Genomic DNA, 18,630 nt, shown 5'->3' with positions numbered 1-18,630 from the left:
CATCATCATCATCGCCTTCGCCAGTCTGCACGCCGGTCAGCGTGAAACAGCCGTGCCTGCGGTCTCTTTTGAACAACTGGAGCACGGCACCAGTTTCTTTCAGTGCAGATATTGCGCCACAGCTGGGGCCACTACTTAAGGGAACGTTTCTGGCTTTAAAACCAACCATGCCAAATTTGCATTGGCTCCGTTTTTATTTCACCATGTTATTTATAAAAACAAATTTTAAAAAAACAAACATCTTTGTACAAAATGTCGCATAGTTATAAAACAGTCCCATTCTCAACTTCTATATTCTTTAGCGTCTCTTACGAGCGCTATTTTCTGAAATGGTTGAAGGGAAGATTGCTGAAATGTTGCAGATGGGGGTAAATCTGTATGAGAGATCAATAAGCAGTCCAGTTTTAATTAAAACAGCTGACTGGTCCACTAGTCACTTATTACAGTCTCTTTTTTATAGTAGTTGAAAAGCCTTAAATCTCTTTTACTGCACTCCTCTGGCATATACGATTTTCTTTTCAACTTGGCCAAATTCAGTTGGAAAATGGAGTGAACAAGTTCTTTCTGAAAACTGATAGATTTTCATGTAAATATTTTATTATGCAATATGAATACATGAGTAAATAACAGGAGATTCTGAGCTAAGCTTTTCCCTTTTCTTAAAAAAGGAGGTATTCTTCCTTCTCCCCAGGCCAAAATGTACAAGCTCTTTATAAATCTTTGGATAGGGGCTTTCATTTGAGGTTGAATTTATATAGCATTTAAAGTGCTATAAAAATTAATATACCTTTAATACTTAATATTTACATAGTGCTTGGTGAGTATTAATGTTCACAACCCCTCTGAAAGCTAACATGGCAAAACAGCTGCCAAAAAAAAAAAAAAAAAAAAGAAAGAAAAAGGGCTTGTTAATTTGGGGTGTGTGAAGACTTGATTTTTGGGGCACAGCAGAAACTGAAGTAATTGGCTGCAGGTTACCAAGCAGCTCTTGCAATCGAGTCACAAATGTCTTAAGTGCAGAGACACGCAAAGTATGATGGCCCTAACGAGAGTCTGAATTTCCACAGCCACATGGTGCCCGTGTCAGCAGTCAGAGCAACAGTACAACCAGAATACACCTAGTCCTCCACCTCAACCTATTTGGATATAATACTTTATGGTGGGGCATTGGCTGTTAACACAAAAGAAAGCAGCATCTCCACAGGCAGGCATGACTTAACCAAACAGATACCTGATTCACTTCGGAGTATTTTTACTGACACAGCCCCGATTACAACAGCGTTACCCTCCATTTTTTCCAAAAAAGCAATTTCAGTCTGTTAACTTCTGGAGAAGTCTCACAGATAAGCATGAGGTATGACCTCAGCTGCGTTCTCACCCCCTGTAACACAGCCTGCTCCTAGTACTACGCTGAAGACACACCAGCGCGTAAGAGCTGAAGTCCTGCCACGAGGCTGCAATGCAGCATATTCCGCTTCAAAAGCGAGACCATCAGTGGTCAGTTCACTACCTAAAAAACAAGCAACAAATCAAGATTTGAAGAATAACAGAGTCCCCTTCGTAGAGAGATCAGTTCTCCCCAGGAAAAAAAGTCCCAGCAAAAAAAAAAAGTTCTAATCCACCAGATCTTGTTCTTTCCTTGGCGGTCATCAAGAGCTCTGAAGGCAACTGAATTCATGGGGCTGCTAGGTGGCAGGGAGGAAGAGAGATTGAGGCAGAGTCTCCAGCACGATGCAAATGTGATTCCAGCACTTGGAAAAATCCAAACACTTTCAGCAGGAAAAGGCTTTGGAGGTGGTTGCTTTCAGATGAGTACTCGTCAACATAGAACAGCAGGTTACGCAACTGCAGGTATGCTGACATTCCTGGTGGTGATGGTTAATTTACTGTGGACATAGATACATTCCAGATGAGAACTGGTAGTTATCTGTCGCCTATGACAACAGTGCCACTTTGAATGAATGCTGTAAGGCTGCGGCATTCCCTGGAACACCTTTCCCGTTGGCACCCCTGTTAGGTAGGTGGCAGATTTCATTTCGGTCCAAGATTACCATTTACATGCTTGGTTCCAGGGCTTTTAGTGCCCTTTTCCCAGTACATCTGTGCTAAGGAAGCACTGAGAATCTCATCCTCACCTTTGGCTGCTACTACTTATTCTGTAAGAAACATTTCAAAGTTAACATCTCTGCCCATTATCACTTGCATGACCACAACTGTGTGAACAGAAAGAACCTATTTATGACTGCAAAAAGGTGCCCTGAAAGGGCAATGTTAAGCTCTTGATAAAAAGGGCAAACAGAAGTCAGTGAGGAATGTGTCTGGTACCATTAAAGTCACTGGGAACAGCAACTTTAACAAACTGATGTGCTGAAATCCTGCCAGTACCTGGAGGATGAGTTCACAGAAGCGAGAAAGTCTTTGAATATTCTCACCATTCTCCTAAACTCCACAAATTAAAGCATAAAATTGATCTAACCTGTGAATCGTAATGTTTTGCAGCTCTTTTAATTAAAAAACTTGATTGAAGATTTAAATGGCAGATCATATCATTCATACTAGCTCCATGTGTCAGATACAGGCAAGTTAGAGGTTGCATAGGTAGAGCCGAGTCAGCCTTGGTTTTAGGAGATAGAATGCAAACTGACTTTAGAAAACTACGACAGCACATGGTGGGCTTGAGTAAAGAGAACTCTCTATTCCAGCACAATTCAGCAATGTAAGAAAAACTAAACAGCGCTTCTAGAAAAACTATACCGCCCAACTTGCATGACTGATATACAGTTGACTGCCACAACGCATCACAAGCCATACTGCACTTAGGGCAAGACCTCTGTCTGTTAACAAGGCTGTATGAGGGGCATAAAGCAATGCAAAACTTTTATTACTCAACTAAAACTCAATGCAACATCCAGCTACATAAGTGCCTTTGGGAAATAATACTTCTCCAAAACCCATAAATAACATGGGAAAGTTGCCATCCTGCTCTGGAACTGGACATCTATATTTGGCTGCAAAATCTCTTTGTGGAAGTCTAGGGTTCCTGCAGTTTTGCAACTCAGTCTTCCATCTGTAATTCAAAAGGACAACACATTGCAGACAAGGTGTACAAAGTCCAGCAGCAATGAGATGAAGGAAACTGCTGAAGAAACTGGGCTTAAGGTATACACAGAGGATGAAGATGTTCCATAGAAAGAGAATAATTGAAAAGATGCAGAGACCTTCTAGGCCTTGAAAGATAATGCAAGGCAGACCGGAGTTTAAGAAAAAAGGAAAGGCTATTCCTATGGGAATACAATGAAGTTTAGAAAAATGAAAGGATGGGGAATAAGTATGTACAGATGCATTGTAAGTGGAGTTGTACCTTAAAACCAGGGATAAAAGGAGTAATTGCAGGCATGAGGAAAACCAGCATAGGAATCTGTGAAAAGGAAGTGACACAGTAAATAGTGGTGGACAACAAGCCTTTCTGTTACTACTCAAAGACATCTTTAAAAGGGCTTGGCAAGGAATGGAGGAAAAGTCTACCCTTTATTGTATCAATGAGTGCTTAACTCTTGATGGACATCTTTCTACTGCTCTGTTCTGTGCCTCAAACAGTGCCATTAATCTGGCTTTCATGCAGGTATTCTGAGATTTTTCCGGGGGAAGATTTAAACAGCAGGTTGTGCTGCGTTAATCTCAACCAGCCTGATCCTTGCCTACAGCGTGTAACAGAATGTTAAGGAAACAATTGTTAACATTAATACTCACTCTCCCATAACTGCAAACTTCAAAATAACCCCTTCTTTTCAGTTTAGAAATTACTGCTTTGCTGAAGCACATCAGCACAGAAAAGGTGGCAATGCATTGGAAAATGAAAAATACATCAATCGAGGATGCTTAAGGCTAGCACAACAAGAGCATGGCTGCTAAAGGCAGCCGCTGCTCCTTCAGTACTCTGCGTATCAATCCCAGCATCGGGAAAGTGTGCTACGTGCTACGTCTAGGATCTCCTCTCATTTTCTAGATGGAGGGCAAAACCAATGACCACGATGAATTTAACTGGACAGCTTGTTTGTCTGGAAAGAAAGACTACCCAAGACAAATGCAGCATCTGAAAGATACAAGCAATCCTTTTTGGAATAGATTTGCACATCTGTAGGATTCACTATCCAGGAAAGGAAATTACCTCTAATGTATAATTCAATAGAGTAATGAGCCCACACTCAGATTCAGGATCCCAAATGCAAAAATAGAAAAGAGCCTAACCACCTTTTTAGCTAACCTTCAGTTTTTGGAAAATACAAACTGAGTATTTATGCTGCTCATTTTCTCTCTCCAGATGGGTGCGAGGCTTTGGGCACAGGCAGGATCTCAAGGCAGAATAATGCCTGATGCTTCTGCAAAGAGCTGCAGCAAACACTTAATCAGACACACGGAACTCAAAAAGCAAGGGGTCTAAAGGTCTACAAATAAAGGCATAGTCCTGACACTGGGGGGAGGGAGGAATTGCAGAAAATATTTAGTAAATTCTCACTCTTTTGCATCCTTATATCTTCCTACAGTGGGCTGAAGGCATCCCGTCACCTTCATCTCTTCCAGTCCACCCTTGAAGACGGAAGTGTCGTTTAGTCTCTGAAGATGGCAGGATCAGTCGTTCAAACCATTCCCACTTAAATAAGCCGAGCAGTGCAGTTTGTGGGAGGGAAGCCCTAGGAGAGCTTAAAGAGAAGAAAAAAAAAATCCCACCAAACAACCCACAATTAAAAAGAATCCACCAACAACTGGGCGTATTTTCCACAGATATGGGCTCATTACAATGCTGGGATTTCTCCTGTTGTCCTTGGACAAAGTTTCTTTCCTCTCCTCTCATCTGCTTGCCTGTCTCACTCAGACAGTCTCATTTCAACGGTGTGAAAGGTTGTTCATTTTATAGAGGCCTTTCATGAAAGATGAAAATTCAAATATGTTATAATTAGCTCCAGTTCCACATAAGTCAGTATTATCGCAGCTTTTATATTAGATCTGAATTTGTCCCACAAATGTGCGTGTCAAATATTACAGCGGAATGATTAATGATACCACACATAATGGAAGGATTAAGCATTGATGCAGGAGAGTTGCTTGAGAGGAACAATTTTAACTTCTTTCCACTCATAATTTATTTTTGTCCTGTACTGTAAAAGAAACCCAAAATTGAAAATAAAAATGGCTTGTGTTACTGGCAAGCAAAAGAAGAGATCGGATCATGATTGAATTCTTCATTCAGTATTCATTGGTGGATTAAAAAGCAAATCATCTTAACAAATGGCACAGCAATGAACAACATCAAACGTAAAAACCTCAGGACTTGTCCTGCTGAATAAAGCTAGAAACATTTGCAGCAGCTTTGAAGATAAGTGCAATTCAACAACAAAAAATCTACCCCTCCCTCTGCAATCAGGTCTGATTCAGTGCCTGTTACATCAGGCATCATGGAATAACCTGTGCTAACAAGCTCTTTTATGGCACACTGAAGTCACTTTTTATTCCCCCCCTCTCCGCCCCGTTCCCCCCCAATCACTTGTTGGTGCACTTACTCAGTTTGCAAGCGACAGGGTGTGTTAGGAAGTAACTTGTGACACAGCAACAGACAATAAGGAATTTTAAAATGTCTAGGAGATATGCCATGTCTGATACTGCAGAGCTTTATTACTGGGAACTGTTGTTTTCCATCAGCTGCCCAATACTTTTAAGTGCTTATTTTTCTGGTGCTCTTAAAAGCAAAATAACTCCACCAAAAACTCCCTCCTTCCTCACTCTAATTTGATATCAGCATAGACGGCTGCAGTTTGCATCATTCTATTTAAACAAACATTAAGGTACATTTCCTGTTACAATAATCATTAGAAGCCTGATGGCTCCCAACCACCCAGTCATTCTTCTTATGTCAACACAGGAATATTTATTTTAGTTTCTTGAAATGCGCACCCTGGAGACAAGGGAGTTGTGCGCCAGGTACTGCGGGGACCTGCAGCTTTGCCCTCCGGTGCCTCTCGCCAGGCCACGCTTTGGGAAGGAGCTGAAGGGTCTTGTGCTGATAGGCAGCCTAGTCTTCAGCTGAGAGTTGGCGGGGGGGGGTGGAAACCAGTGGGATTCTGGAATTCCCAGGCACAGGAATTCATATCTGCAGACCTCACTCTACACTTTTTTTGTTTTTAAACATCCCAAATACAGACAATGCTCTCAAGTACTATTTATTTATAAACTCATTTGAGAGCAACTTCATATTCTGCACTGGTTTTTTTATAACCTTTGAAAAGTACAGTTCTTTGGAGGGCCACAAGAAAACGAGAAGTAGCAGTACTTTTGCAGCTTTCAAGCTACTAAGGCAGCAAGAAGTTAGAATGTAGGTTCTCTTGGTGATAAGAAATAAAGAAATACATGTATTTGAAGTCTGTTTCAGTTCAATAAAGGCATGCAGCAAGACACAGCTGAAAGGAACTAGGACATCTGAGTAGAAGATGAATCCCAATGTCTCCGAGGAAAGGAGTGGACCGCCTACAACTTCCACCCCCAAACCCATGGCCCGAGGGGCAGAACAGCCCCCTCAATTCCTCTCCTGAATCACATTTTCTCAGAAGATGAGTCAGCACCCGAGAGATCTCTGTTTTAACAAAACCCATGTTGCTCCTCCTGTAACTTTCCGATTGTCATTTCCCATGTTTTGCAAAGGGCTGAATTAGAAGTTGCTCTTTTTATTTTACAGCTTTTTTTACTATGATATTTTCCCTCGTGCACAGCAAGAGAGGAGTAGCCTGTGCTCTAGCCGTCCCAGTTTGCCAAAGGTTGAAGGTGCCTTCCCCCTGGCCCACCCCAACAATAAAGGCATTCTGCCCCAAGATAATGAAAACATCAATTCACAGGAGAGCTTCACACCGATACCAGCGTATTCTGCATTTTATGAAGCAAATTACAAGGCTTCTTCCAAGTCTAGGTTTCCCTGCCTTGTCTCAGTCATTTGGTTGACTCCCTAAGGTCTCTACCGAGATGTAGCTCATTGGCTAAGTTATATAAAAGGAGTCTTAAGTAGAGCACTCCATTGAGGTTTGAATTTTCCCTTTAAAATGCAAATGGCTGGTAGTTAATTCCCTTTTGGGATTTAAGAGCTGAATTTAAAATGGGAAAAGATGATACAAAAATATACTTCAGAAAGCATTGCAGTATGAGTAACGAAACATTCGCCACATGAATACAGATTCTTCTGGTGAGCCAGACATCTTAATTTATCTGCATTTTAACAGTTTCCCTCAAAACTGCTTTTGGCTAAATTTTTCCTCAACATATTACCTGCTGCAGTCTCAGTGGACTATAACAAGGGCAAAATTTGACCACGTTTTCTATTTTTTAAAATCTCATATATCAGCACATTTAAATATATCAATATTCTATCAGGTATTATAAATATCTCCCTCTTTTCTGTTAAAAAAGTCTAACGAGACCTTTTCCATGCTTCCTGAAAATAGAGCTGGATGACAGACCTGTTTGCCAGCTCTTCTGTTGACTGGAATGGCTAAAAAGCTATCCAAAAAAGCGTCTACTCAAAGATTTTTAAACCAATACGTGCTTACCAATTTCAAAAGGAATGTCTTCCATCTCACTTTTTCATAATTATCAGTTTACTTCTAAAGGGGGGAAAAACAAGCATGTATAATTATGTCCTTAGGTCAATCTATGCTTAAACACATACATATGCATGTGCCCCCACAGACACACCCCTACAACCTTACGCAGAACTGGGGGATGCGAAGTGCTCTAACCTGCATTTAGAAATCAGAGCGCTCCACTCCTTGCATGATCAGGCCTTAAGTACCTCAACTGGATTCCCTGTATTTGTTCTGTCTTCTGGAAAATATACCTTTACATAACCCTTCAAAAGAACTCATTCCTATGCACACGGACACTGGCACAAACACATACACCCATTTTAATAAACCTGGTGCCGGCAAAGGTTGGAACTGTATCCTCATGATATGAAACCCACGGATCATATGTCTAAAAGGGAACCGCAAAGTTTCTAGCCTATGTTTAGAAGGGCCTAACCCTGTGATCTAGTTGAAGAACTAGAAATTATTTGTATTTGGATACACTTGCTTTAGTGCGTGGGCGCAGAGCTGGAGCACATGCAGCAGTGTGAAATAGGAGCAGACCCCAACCCAGGTTCCCCCGGCCAATGCTACCTGCTGATCCAGCATCGACTGCAGGAGCCCAGCGCTGGCACACGGGTAGATCCCTTGGCAGGGTCAGCAATTAAATACCTACACCCTCTCAAAACCTGAAAAACAATGAATTACACAAGTCTTATTTCAAGTTTTTCCTCTGTCTATACAAGAAGAAATAGACTATATCAAATATTCAAACTTTTCCTTTTTGCCCTTCTTTTGTTTCCATGTTTTTCTGCAAATTGCATACTGTCCAAGTTCTCCGGGCTCTGTTCTCTCTTTTTTGTTACAGACTGACTTCAATCAAAGCCTAGATCTAAAAGTCCCCAAACAACCAACAAAGAATGTATTTCAGTACGTTAAATTTGAGAAGTCACAATAAGGGCCGTGGTATAATACTGTGATATCACTCACAAAGGACTATTACTTCATTGTGAATGAAAACAGCATCTGGCACAGGGCGGGAAATAATCTACCAAAAAGCATCCACAAAGTACAGCAATGAAAAATAAGAATCAAATGAGTTTACAGCTACGTAAGTTGTTATCCTCATTAAAGGATCTTGCATTGTGAAAATGTGTCTTTAAAGTAAGGGAAGGAAAAACACCCTACACATCAAGTCTTTTTTCTGCCTTTGACTCAAATGCTTGCCAGTAGCTTTTCAACAATCGTGTGATTCACTATTGAGTATTTAATCATCAAAGAACCCTGCATTCTGCACGGTAGAGGGTTCTTTCATTCATTTTTATTTTGTATTTATGTTATCAACCAACATGTCAGCTGTTAAAGAAAACCTGGTGAAAGACTATGAAAGGAGATAAACCCCCAGCAGGTGTTACAGAAATACCAAATTGTCTTTTACTCTTAATTACACCTTTAATGTGTTTTTGCTGTGTTGCGGTTGCTCTCTATTAAATGAAATAGTATTTTGTAAAATATTTTTTCTACGGTTTCTGCAACCACTATAAGAGAAAGTGAATGGGTCAAAATAAAACTAGGTAAGGGGCAAACTTGGGAAGGGAAAAATGAAAACAGGCATCAGCAGCAGCACGTTTCCTAGAAGTTCCGCGGGGAATTAGTGAGGAGACAGCAGAGAAGGGGAGCCACGCTCTGGAATTCATTACACAGATTAACATAGAAGGAGATGGCTCATTACAACCTCTTGCATTTGAGGAAGACCGCAAGGATGTGAAGTGGCTCATTCAACTTCTTAGTGTATTCTTGGATGAAACTGAACTCACCAGGGAGATAAATTCAGCCTTATCAGACTGATCCGAGAAGTTTAAAATGACCTAGTCAGATGTGTTACTGTCCTTTGCCTTCCTAAGTACCTCAGCAACTAAAATAATAACTTTCAAGACAATCTCACCATGGTGGCAAAAAAGATATTTCAGTGTAAAAATTGGCTACTGACCGGATGGGCCTGCAGCTGGCAAGTCGCTTGATCAAAATGACTCCAAATTTGCTTTAAGAAATGTCCTTGCTGTTACTGTGGTCCTCTCTTATTCAGGCAAATTCACTAAGCAGCAAATTTCAGAGAATTTTGAAAATCAGGGGTCAAATTGTGGGATCCTTTGATAAAACTCACAGCCCAGATCCTACCACTGTAGTGTACTAGCTTTAAAGAGAGTCTTCCCAAGCAAATGGATTTTTAGAGCACTGGGAAATATCTATTCTACTCTGACAGCAAAACTCTTGAAACAAAGCTCAAGAAGGGTCCCCGCAAGATTAAGGCAGAGCAAACCTAACATGACGCAGGACACGCAAGCACTCAGCTGAAACTGCAGCAAATATTTTATTGTGAACTGCAGCCTCATGCTCAGGCAAGCAAATCCTGATTTTTTTCCACTGTATGCAGGCTGAGGTTACAAGAGTTCAAAGCAACAGTTGAACAACTCTGTAATAACAGAAAAATGCTAACTACTGTCATAACTGTGTTTGAAAGAATGGTCTCACCTTACTGTGTAAATCCACTGCTTTGAAGAAAACACCTCTGTTTTGGGTCAAGCTGGCCAGGGGCCTGGGCACACCTGGAATACGTAACATTCGGGCACACCTCAGTAACATCATACAAGCTTTGACAACAAGGAGTACTTCCTGCAAGGAAAAAAAAAAAAGGAAAAATAAAAAAAGAGACCGGCTCAAAATAATTGGGTTACATTCTGTTCACTAAAAGATTTTGGGGAAACAAATTGACAAGTTATTTCTTCACAGCCTACAGTATCTGCATCTCTCCTCCAGTGTCATTTGTCTGAAGCACAGTGGAGGATCTGCCAGAATTCCCTGCTCTCAGCGGCTCTGTGCTTTTCCTCTGTGCAGCAAATTTTCATGTTTTTCCTGTCTGGCTGGCAGCAGAAGTTTTTCATTTGTAGCCATCTGCACGAGGGCAGAGGCTGCAGCTTCAATCTTAATGGCTGTCTCAGATGATACCATTTTCTTTTTGTCAGCTTTAGAGATAAGCCGACATTGAACTCACTGACAAATCTTGGCACTGGCTACACATTTACTCCATTTGATACCTATTGTTCTCCTAAGACACTTGTTTTCAAAGTTCAGGTATCTGTTTATAGCGTGGGCAGAATACACTTACCTTTCAAACTCAGTTTAGTTTCAAAACATTCCCTCCTTTAAACTAATCAGTCACTAAAGTAAACCTTTCTCTGCCACAGAGACCACTATCCTCTTGAAGGACACATCCAACTGCAAAGAACTGCTCTGCAAAAATATTTTGAATGCAATCCAAAACAACATTTAAATCGATACAGCCCCACGCTGCTGCCGGTGTCTGCTCGCACAGCTCTCACTGCAGGGTCAGGTACTCCAACAGGACTCCGCAGTCTCCTATGCCGGAGATGTTGATTGCAGTGCAACACCAGCAGCGTTGCAAATGTTGTTTTTCACCACAAAAATCCCAGAATGCTGTGGGAAAAGTTCAGCAGCATTGTTCTTTGCAAAGGTCTATTGTCATGATAGAAAACCAAAAAAAACCCCTTGAAATTATGGCAAGATTCAAACCTCAGAAGGAAAAAAAGTTAAGCATACGACCTCCTCTAAAATCGTAAGCTATTTTTCTGAAACAGACCCACAAGTTTTTCATTGACCACAGTCCAGCAAACACGACGCACAAAACACCCTCTAAAGCAAAACCTGAGAACATAAAAACCAAATGCAAACTACTTTGCCTAAAACCAGGACTGCTGTAGGGACAAAACTTTACCTACAACACCCAAACAGCAACATTACAGCCTGCCAGGGAGCTGAGGCCACTAATAAATCTTACTGATCCTGAACAGCTTCACCTGGGGCCTCCACCCGTGGGCCCAGGAGCTCTATTTAAGCTGAGCCTGGGACTATATTCTTTGTCTAACTCTTGGGCAGCGTTGCGCTTTACTTTGGGGTTATTTGTACCGGGTTATGGATTTCTAACCTCACTTCCCAGCTTGATCTTAACTCGGTCTTATGGCTGTGGACTTAGTGAGTGACTACATGGATCTTGTCTAATCCCGATTGTTCTCGTAAGCTGGTAGCTATGATCTGCAGATTTAACTCCTGTCTGGACCTCAAACCTACCTCATTCTCTTGAACTTGCCTGCTGACCTGGATTTTTAAATGACCCTGACTGCCATCTCCAGGTAAACCTTACTCATCTTGTTCAGGTGCTGAAGGGTGAGCCTGTAGCTGCCGAGTACTTTCACAAGCTTTTGGAGATCCAGACTTTTGGATGAGAGCTAGAGACTTCCAAGGGGAAGTTTTTTTACTCTTAACAATCAATAAGGGCTTCTAAAGCTGCTTTGGAAAATGCATCATGCAAGAGGAAAATTTCTTTTTAAAAGCCCTGTTTCCCTACTACAGCAGAGGAGCTAGTAAGACAGATAAGGGAATAAGGAATGTGTTATACAGGAGAAAATGAAAGAAACGTGGCTTGCATAGTCTAACAAAATAAACTTTGGGAGAGGATATAACTGCTGTCTATAAATGCATCAGGAGAATAAACACTGGAGAAAGAAAAAAGTTCCCTATTTAAACTGCATGAAAGTGTTGGCACAAGAACAAATAAGTAGAAATGGGCCTTGGGAAAAAAACCACCCCACCACCCTTGTCTTCAGTGATGTCTTTAGTCTCTTGTTCAAGGCTGCAAGAACAAAAGTCTCAGTTTTTCCTAAGAGAAAGCCTGCCCAGGTCATGTACTGTGGTGTCTGTGATGGAGAGGACTCAGTGGTTTGGAACCACCCCTCCCCACCAATTCCTACATTCGTGAGAAGGTAAGACATCTTAATTTTTCAATTCTGGGGATGGAGGGAATACTGACCATCCGACAGATAGTATTATTTTTCAGTATGTATGAAGATATTTGAGTTTTCCCATCTGGGAAATTTACGTTTTGCTGTTCTATAAACAGCCCAGATAAACAGAGTGTATGGTTGGCACGTATACTAAATGAGATCATAAAATATGATTTTTTCTTTTAAATGCGGTTGCTGTCTAAACATCTACCATAAGTTATCACTGAACTTTTTTCCATGTTGTCTCTCTTATTTACCTACTAGGTGTATCCAGAAGCAGGATGAGTATCTCTAAAGATCCTTTCTTTCCCAGCAGAGGCTGGGTAAGACTGACTCTTATCATGTCATCATCACTTTTTTGAAAACAACTATCAAGGGGATGTGTATTAACAAGTCTTTTCCCAGGGCTGGGAAGCCTCTAGAAAAGATAAAAATCCTATAAATCCTGTAAATGTTCACAAATTTTTTAAAAGCCTTCATTATAATGCCTAAGACAATTTTAACAGAATATTCAACCTTTATACAACTTTCTAGCAAACTCAGAAATATCAAAAAGCATTGTTAATAGTTTTCTGAGTCATTCTAGCTTCCTTAACGGAGAGGAAACCCAAATAGCCTCTGTGTTTACTTTGCAGATGATGCACAAATTATTTCCTACTAATGACAATGCTTCTACGTAACCAGAACTGGATAGTGCTGGCACTGAACTTGAGTGAAAAATCAGCCAAAAAAGTTGGGTACTTTCAGTGAAATATTGTAAGGCTAATCATGGTTGAACATCTTTCCCAGAGAAGAAATGCATGCACTAAATAAACAGTAATCCCAAATGAAGAAGTAGTTGACCTGGATTTGAAGTTGAACTACATCTGTCCAGTGCAGATTGCTGGGAAATGCTTCAATAATTAAGAAGTCTTGCAATGCAAAAAAACAACTCTGGTGCATCGGTGTTCCTTTACTTGCTGTAGCCTGTCAGCTGGAGCATTTACTGCTACCACAGCCACCTGGCTGCCTTGCTTAAGGGCCAGCACTCCACAGCAGCAGCTGTGCACAAAAAAATGAAAAATACCTTTCTCACCCTGGAAAAGCTTGCAAACAGGCAGTTTACAGCAAGACTTGTGAAATGCTAAACGCCCTTGGTTGATTTCTCTCTTCTCCTAAACCCAAAGTCCTCAAGACTCTATCAGAAGCAGCAGCAGCCTTAATAAATATTGTTCTAATGGAGTCGGGGAGATACTGGTGTGTGAGTGGCAAAGTATTTTCCCTGCAGGCATTTTTGGAGCCAGAACTCGCTTTTCCCATGCCTGTATGGCAGCATGGCTTTGCTAAAGAGGTTTTCACAGTGAACTGAAAAGCTCCCTTTTCCTAAGAAGACTTGATGCACCTTTTAACAAATGCACAGCAAAGGTTATGGGGGGGAAGGAGGGTGCTATGTGAATGGTTTCCTCACTTGTTACTGTACCTGTTGCCTACATTTCTTCTTAAATATTGGGGATAAATACCATTTGGGTGGGTATGGATCAGTGAAAGGGTAGCCAATAGTGACAGTATGTGATGAAATGCTTTCTCTAATGGCATGTTTTGCATCTAATTTTAGGGAAAACCACTTTACAGTTTTGAGATGATTAGGTAGATGCTATTAAGGCATGCTAATCCCCCAACTTCTTTTAGTCAAACCCTTCCTTGCAGTATAAGGGGATTAATTCGGCTTGTTGCTTTTTTTTTTTAAAAAAAAAAAAGTTAAACCTTTTTTGGGAGGGAGATGACCCTGAGAACCAGAACGGGATAACTCTGTTGTGTTTGTCTGTGTTTTACATGAGGCCACTTTAATTAAATTTATGTTGGCTTGCTCTAAACCAGTAAACTCGCATCACTACCTTCACCATGGTTTGTATTCTCTGGGCAGGAAGTAAAGTAATTACATTTCAGCTGCATTATAATTTAGCAGGTTCTAAGAGAAACATGGAGAGAGCTGAAGTTTTTCCATCTTCTAGATTGGTGTTTTAAATCACAGCCAGCTGCTGACTTGCAGAAGGGAAGTTAGATGGGTGCCACAATGCATAACCCAATTTCGTGCACCGTTTAATTTGGAAATCTAGGTGCAAGTACCTACTTATCATGCACAGATGTAGTCCGGGAGGTCAACAGGGCCAGCGAGGCGTCATCTGCTTCTATAACTCAAATGAGTTTACAGCACTTGAGCGTTTTTCTTTGTCATGTTTTAATCTACATGCTTCTCAAAATGGGATAACATCGTGAAGAAAAATCAAATAAGCCCAACAAAACCAGAAACAAAGAGGTATGGACAGGAAAAGACCAAAAAAAGCTTTTTAGGAGGCCTGGAAGCCAGAGGGTTGGTGAGCAGCTGTAGGGGACTGTGGTCCAGGCGCAGGAGGCTTGTTTATAAGGCAAACACTTGTGACAGTGGTTTTATTAGGTGAAGAGAATGAATGAAGAGGTTCAAGTGAAAGAGTTGGGTCAAAAAGATATTTGCAAGTAAATGAAAAGGGGTGGGGTTGTAGTAGGCTTTTCTCCCTGGAGCCTGAAATGACGGAGAAGTGGGCCCTTGCCAGGAGGATGTCAGTATGCACGCTTCGATGTGGGACATGGTGCTGCGGCCGGGAAAAATGAGCCTTGTAGTGGCCGAAGGGAAGAGACAAAACAGGCAAGAAGGGACACATGCGGCAGAGGCAGCGCTGAAACAGCAGTATACAAATGAGGTGATGCAGAGACGGAGATACAGATCTGATGACCCGGGAGATAGGAGAGGGGGGGAGGAGTATTTGATGAAGGGTTATAGCACTGTTCCAGACAATACAGGCGAATGGGGAAATTATTTTATGTAGCTTATTTGCACTATGAAAATTAGAAATAAATAAATTTAACCTTGCGTGAAGGCTTCTCTCTCACAGCATGAGGCTATTGGAAAAACAAAGCCCATGCTGGAGCATCAGAAACAACACATTAAATGTGGGAAATACAATAGGCATTACATCAGATTCCAGATACTGCAGATGATGATTCAGACCAGCATGCTTTTTCTGCATCTGGCAGCTTGTTGCATCCACTGTACACTTGCACTGAATGGATCTTTCCAAGCTAAAAGGGAAAAAAAACAAACCCCAAACCCCAACCTGTGGAATAACTTTTGGAGTATGACCCACATACCAGGAAAGGACAGTCCTGAGGTCCTGCGGTGTTTTGTGCCCAGTTGAAGAACTACATGTCTGCATGAAAACATGGCACAATAGTGTGTTTGTGCCTGAGCCAGTAAGTCTTCAAAACATTAGGGAGATTCTTGGAAATCCCGAATAAAAATACAACACTGAAAACACTTTGATTTTTTTTAAAAGTAACACGTATAGCTGTTGAGACTTATGAGAAATAAAGCAGTTTTGTTTGGTCTTATGTATTTCCTTGTGCTATTTGTTATCCTAACGTTTCAGCATAGTGTAATGAAATTGAAACTGGTTTTATAGGTTAGAGGAATAAATTGACTCCATAACTCTCATAATTCAAATTAAGAGAACGGCCCAGAGAAGTCAAGAAGTATTATGGCGGGGAAGAAAACAACCCCCGAACCCCTACAAACTTCTAATTGGTAACTAATTCTGCTCACTTCAGTTTTAAAATCTTTTCATATCTAACATTTTAAGGCTATGTTCCTAAGCACAAGTTGGGAAATTTTCTTTTTTTTTTTTTTTTTTTTTTTTTAAAAAAAAACTTTATTACTTATGGAAGGCATGGGTCAGTACAACAGGGGCTGATTTCAATATACGCCTGTACCTCTTAATTTAAAAGACTAGATCGGGCTTTAAAAAGACAGACCTAGTGGAGAAGTAGATGCTTAACTGCACCAAGATCTGACCTCTTGTTAACTCTCCTAGGGCAGAAAATGAACAGAACCAGTTTTTGTAAAAGCAGTGATTCATCTTTAACCAAAATTTACCCTTCCTCTACTACTGGATTTTGGGTCAATTGGCCACAATAGCCTGTTACAGAATCTGCTGCTGCCCACGCTTCAGTGGAACAGTGTTTATTAGGCACATGCACACATGCAGTTCATGAAGCCATTTGGAATAAATTTAAAAGGTACTAAACACAGAGATTGTCTTATTTAAGAACTATCTGCTGAACTATTCGATCAAATAGCTTTCTGAGCGTATGCTAATGTCAAATAAGGAATAAGAAAAGCGGTATTTTTCCATGCCACCATAATACAAACACCTCTTTAAGATAAGCGGCAATGAAAGTATGGCAATAACCCCACTGGAATGACCAATTAGTTAAATTTCTGAACAATAGTAATTATTATCCTTCTCTGAGCTGACATTTAGGACTCGGACACATAAACCACGATAAAAAAGAAATACCAGCAACCAGTCTTGGTCCCTTTAGGCAGAAAAGAGCCCTTTTGGGGATGTTTCCTCACGGGCTGACCCTCGACCAGCAAACAGCTCTGGCTTCAGCTTTTAATTTGTAAGCGTATAAGTAAAATGGCAGCAAAACCCGCTGGACTGCTGTTTTTGACACCGTTTCGGACAATTATACTCCGAGGGAGCCGCAGAGCGTCGGGGCCGCCAGCCAGGCGAGAGATTTGGGCTTCACCTCCTTAATCTAGTGGGGAGAAGGAGATGGACCCAGCCCTCCTTGCCATGTAAAAAAAAAAAAAGGGGGGGGGGGGGGGAACGGGACACACACAGAGGGACAGATCGCGCCCCCCCCCCCAATAAATCACTGCCCGTCACTCGGAGGCCGCTCCTCCCCGCCAGCAGGGGGCGCCCCGCCCTGCCCCGCCCCTCCCAGCAGGGGGCGCTGTCGCCTCTTCCCCCCCCCCCTCCACACACACACACTCTCCCCCCAGCAGGGGGGGGGCGGAGCGCCGCGATAAGACGAGCGCTTCGATTGGTGATATGGCCCCCGGCGGAACGGAGCGGGGATGAGAGCGGCGCTCTGATTGGTCGCGCGGACTCGAAAGGGGGGGGAGTAAAGGCCCGGGCAGGGGTCCCGTCCCCCCCCCCCCCTCCCCGTGGATCGGGGTTCCCCCCCCCCCCTTCCTTCCCGGCCCCCTGACCTGTCCGCCTCCGAGTCTTTTCTTGAGGACTTTTATGCCCTATCTTCGCGGGAGGAGGCGTTTCAGCCAATCAGCGTGCGGCGCCACGGCTTGTTGCCAGGCAGATTATGGTAATGAGGTCCGGGCGGCCGCCCCCCCTCCCGCTCTGCAGCTACCATTGTGAGGTGAGGACAGGTGGGGGGGTTTGGGGCCGCAGCGGGGCCGGCGGCGGCGGCCGGGACGCGGCACCCGCACGGGACCCCCTCAGGTAACGCGATGGGACGGTCCGGGAGGGAAGCCCGATCCGGGGGCGCCGCGGGGACCAGCCGGGGGTTTTGGACTTGTTGTTTTAGTCGCACCCAAGATGGCGCCCAGAGCTGGCGGCTCCTTAGCGCTGGGGACGGGATAAACCGTTCGCTCCCAGGAGTGGGGGGGGGGGGAGCAGGGCGCAGTCATTCCCCTTCCCCCCCCGCGGGAGAGGTACAGTCCGCTTCCCCCCCCCCTCGCCGCCACAGCCGGGATCCCCCACCCGCCCCGGACAGAGGGAGAAGGGGCTGCCCCCACCCCTGCTTCCCCCCCTCCCTGGATGGTACAGTCCGGACCCCAGCACCTCAGTGGCGGGGGGGGTACCGGCGCCATCTTGTTCACCACCCCCCCCCACCCCCCCCAAGCACTGTGGGCGCCTACCCCCCCCGCCTCCCAATTACTCTGGGCCGCTCGCTCCCCTCGCCCCTTGGTTAGACCAGGTCCCCCACCCTCGGCTGCCGGGCCGTCTCCTCTCCTCTGCCAGCCCGGCGCGGCCTCTCGCCGCCAGCCCCCGTCCCCGTCGTGTCCGTCCCCCCCCCGGGGCCGGAGTGGTTGGGGCTGACTGACCGTTGGGCGCCCTCACGGGGTGGGGTGGGGGTAGGGTGGGGCGCTGACGGCGCCTCGCGCGTCCTCGGGGCGCGAGAGGGAGGGAGGAGGGTGCGGCTGCGGTGGTTTCTCACACTGGGGAGCGGTGGCGGGAAGCGGGCTGGGGGGCACCTGCGCCTCCTGATTGGCCGCGTGCCTCGCGCCCCTGCCTCCCATTGGCCTAGTTAGGGGAGGGGGCGTCGCACCCCCTCTCCTGATTGGCTGC

General features: G+C 43.6%; 1 protein-coding gene and 1 long non-coding RNA gene across 8 annotated transcripts in view; one reads left to right on the top strand and one right to left on the bottom strand.

Moving 5' to 3' along the window:
- Positions 1-281: 281 nt before the first annotated feature.
- LOC126039017 (uncharacterized) lies at positions 282-17,628 on the bottom strand. 4 transcript variants are annotated; one of them, XR_007506156.1, is made up of 5 exons: positions 17,535-17,628; positions 10,137-10,277; positions 8,199-8,293; positions 4,517-4,587; positions 282-3,418 (listed from the first exon to the last, which is right to left on the bottom strand). It is a non-coding gene; the product is annotated as an uncharacterized LOC126039017 (long non-coding RNA). The 4 variants fall into 4 exon arrangements; XR_007506155.1 differs by lacking the exon at positions 8,199-8,293 and having other exon boundaries at positions 282-3,067; positions 3,362-3,418; positions 4,517-4,700; XR_007506153.1 differs by lacking the exon at positions 8,199-8,293 and having other exon boundaries at positions 4,517-4,700.
- The window catches only part of PRDM10 (PR/SET domain 10), a 45,758-nt gene continuing 44,710 nt past the window's right edge, over positions 17,583-18,630 (top strand). For 3 of the 4 annotated variants that reach the window (XM_049801563.1, XM_049801564.1, XM_049801561.1), the window contains exon 1: positions 17,668-17,781. The gene's annotated coding sequence lies outside the window, so the exon portion shown is untranslated. Of the gene's footprint in view, positions 17,782-18,630 lie in introns of all 4 variants that reach the window. The other variant, XM_049801562.1, reaches the window with a different exon arrangement.

The sequence above is a fragment of the Accipiter gentilis genome, chromosome 5 (assembly GCF_929443795.1).
Source record: "Accipiter gentilis chromosome 5, bAccGen1.1, whole genome shotgun sequence".
NCBI lineage: Eukaryota > Metazoa > Chordata > Aves > Accipitriformes > Accipitridae > Astur > Astur gentilis.
The sequence above is the reverse complement of the archived record's forward strand: the minus strand, read 5'-3'. Positions and strand labels throughout refer to the sequence as shown.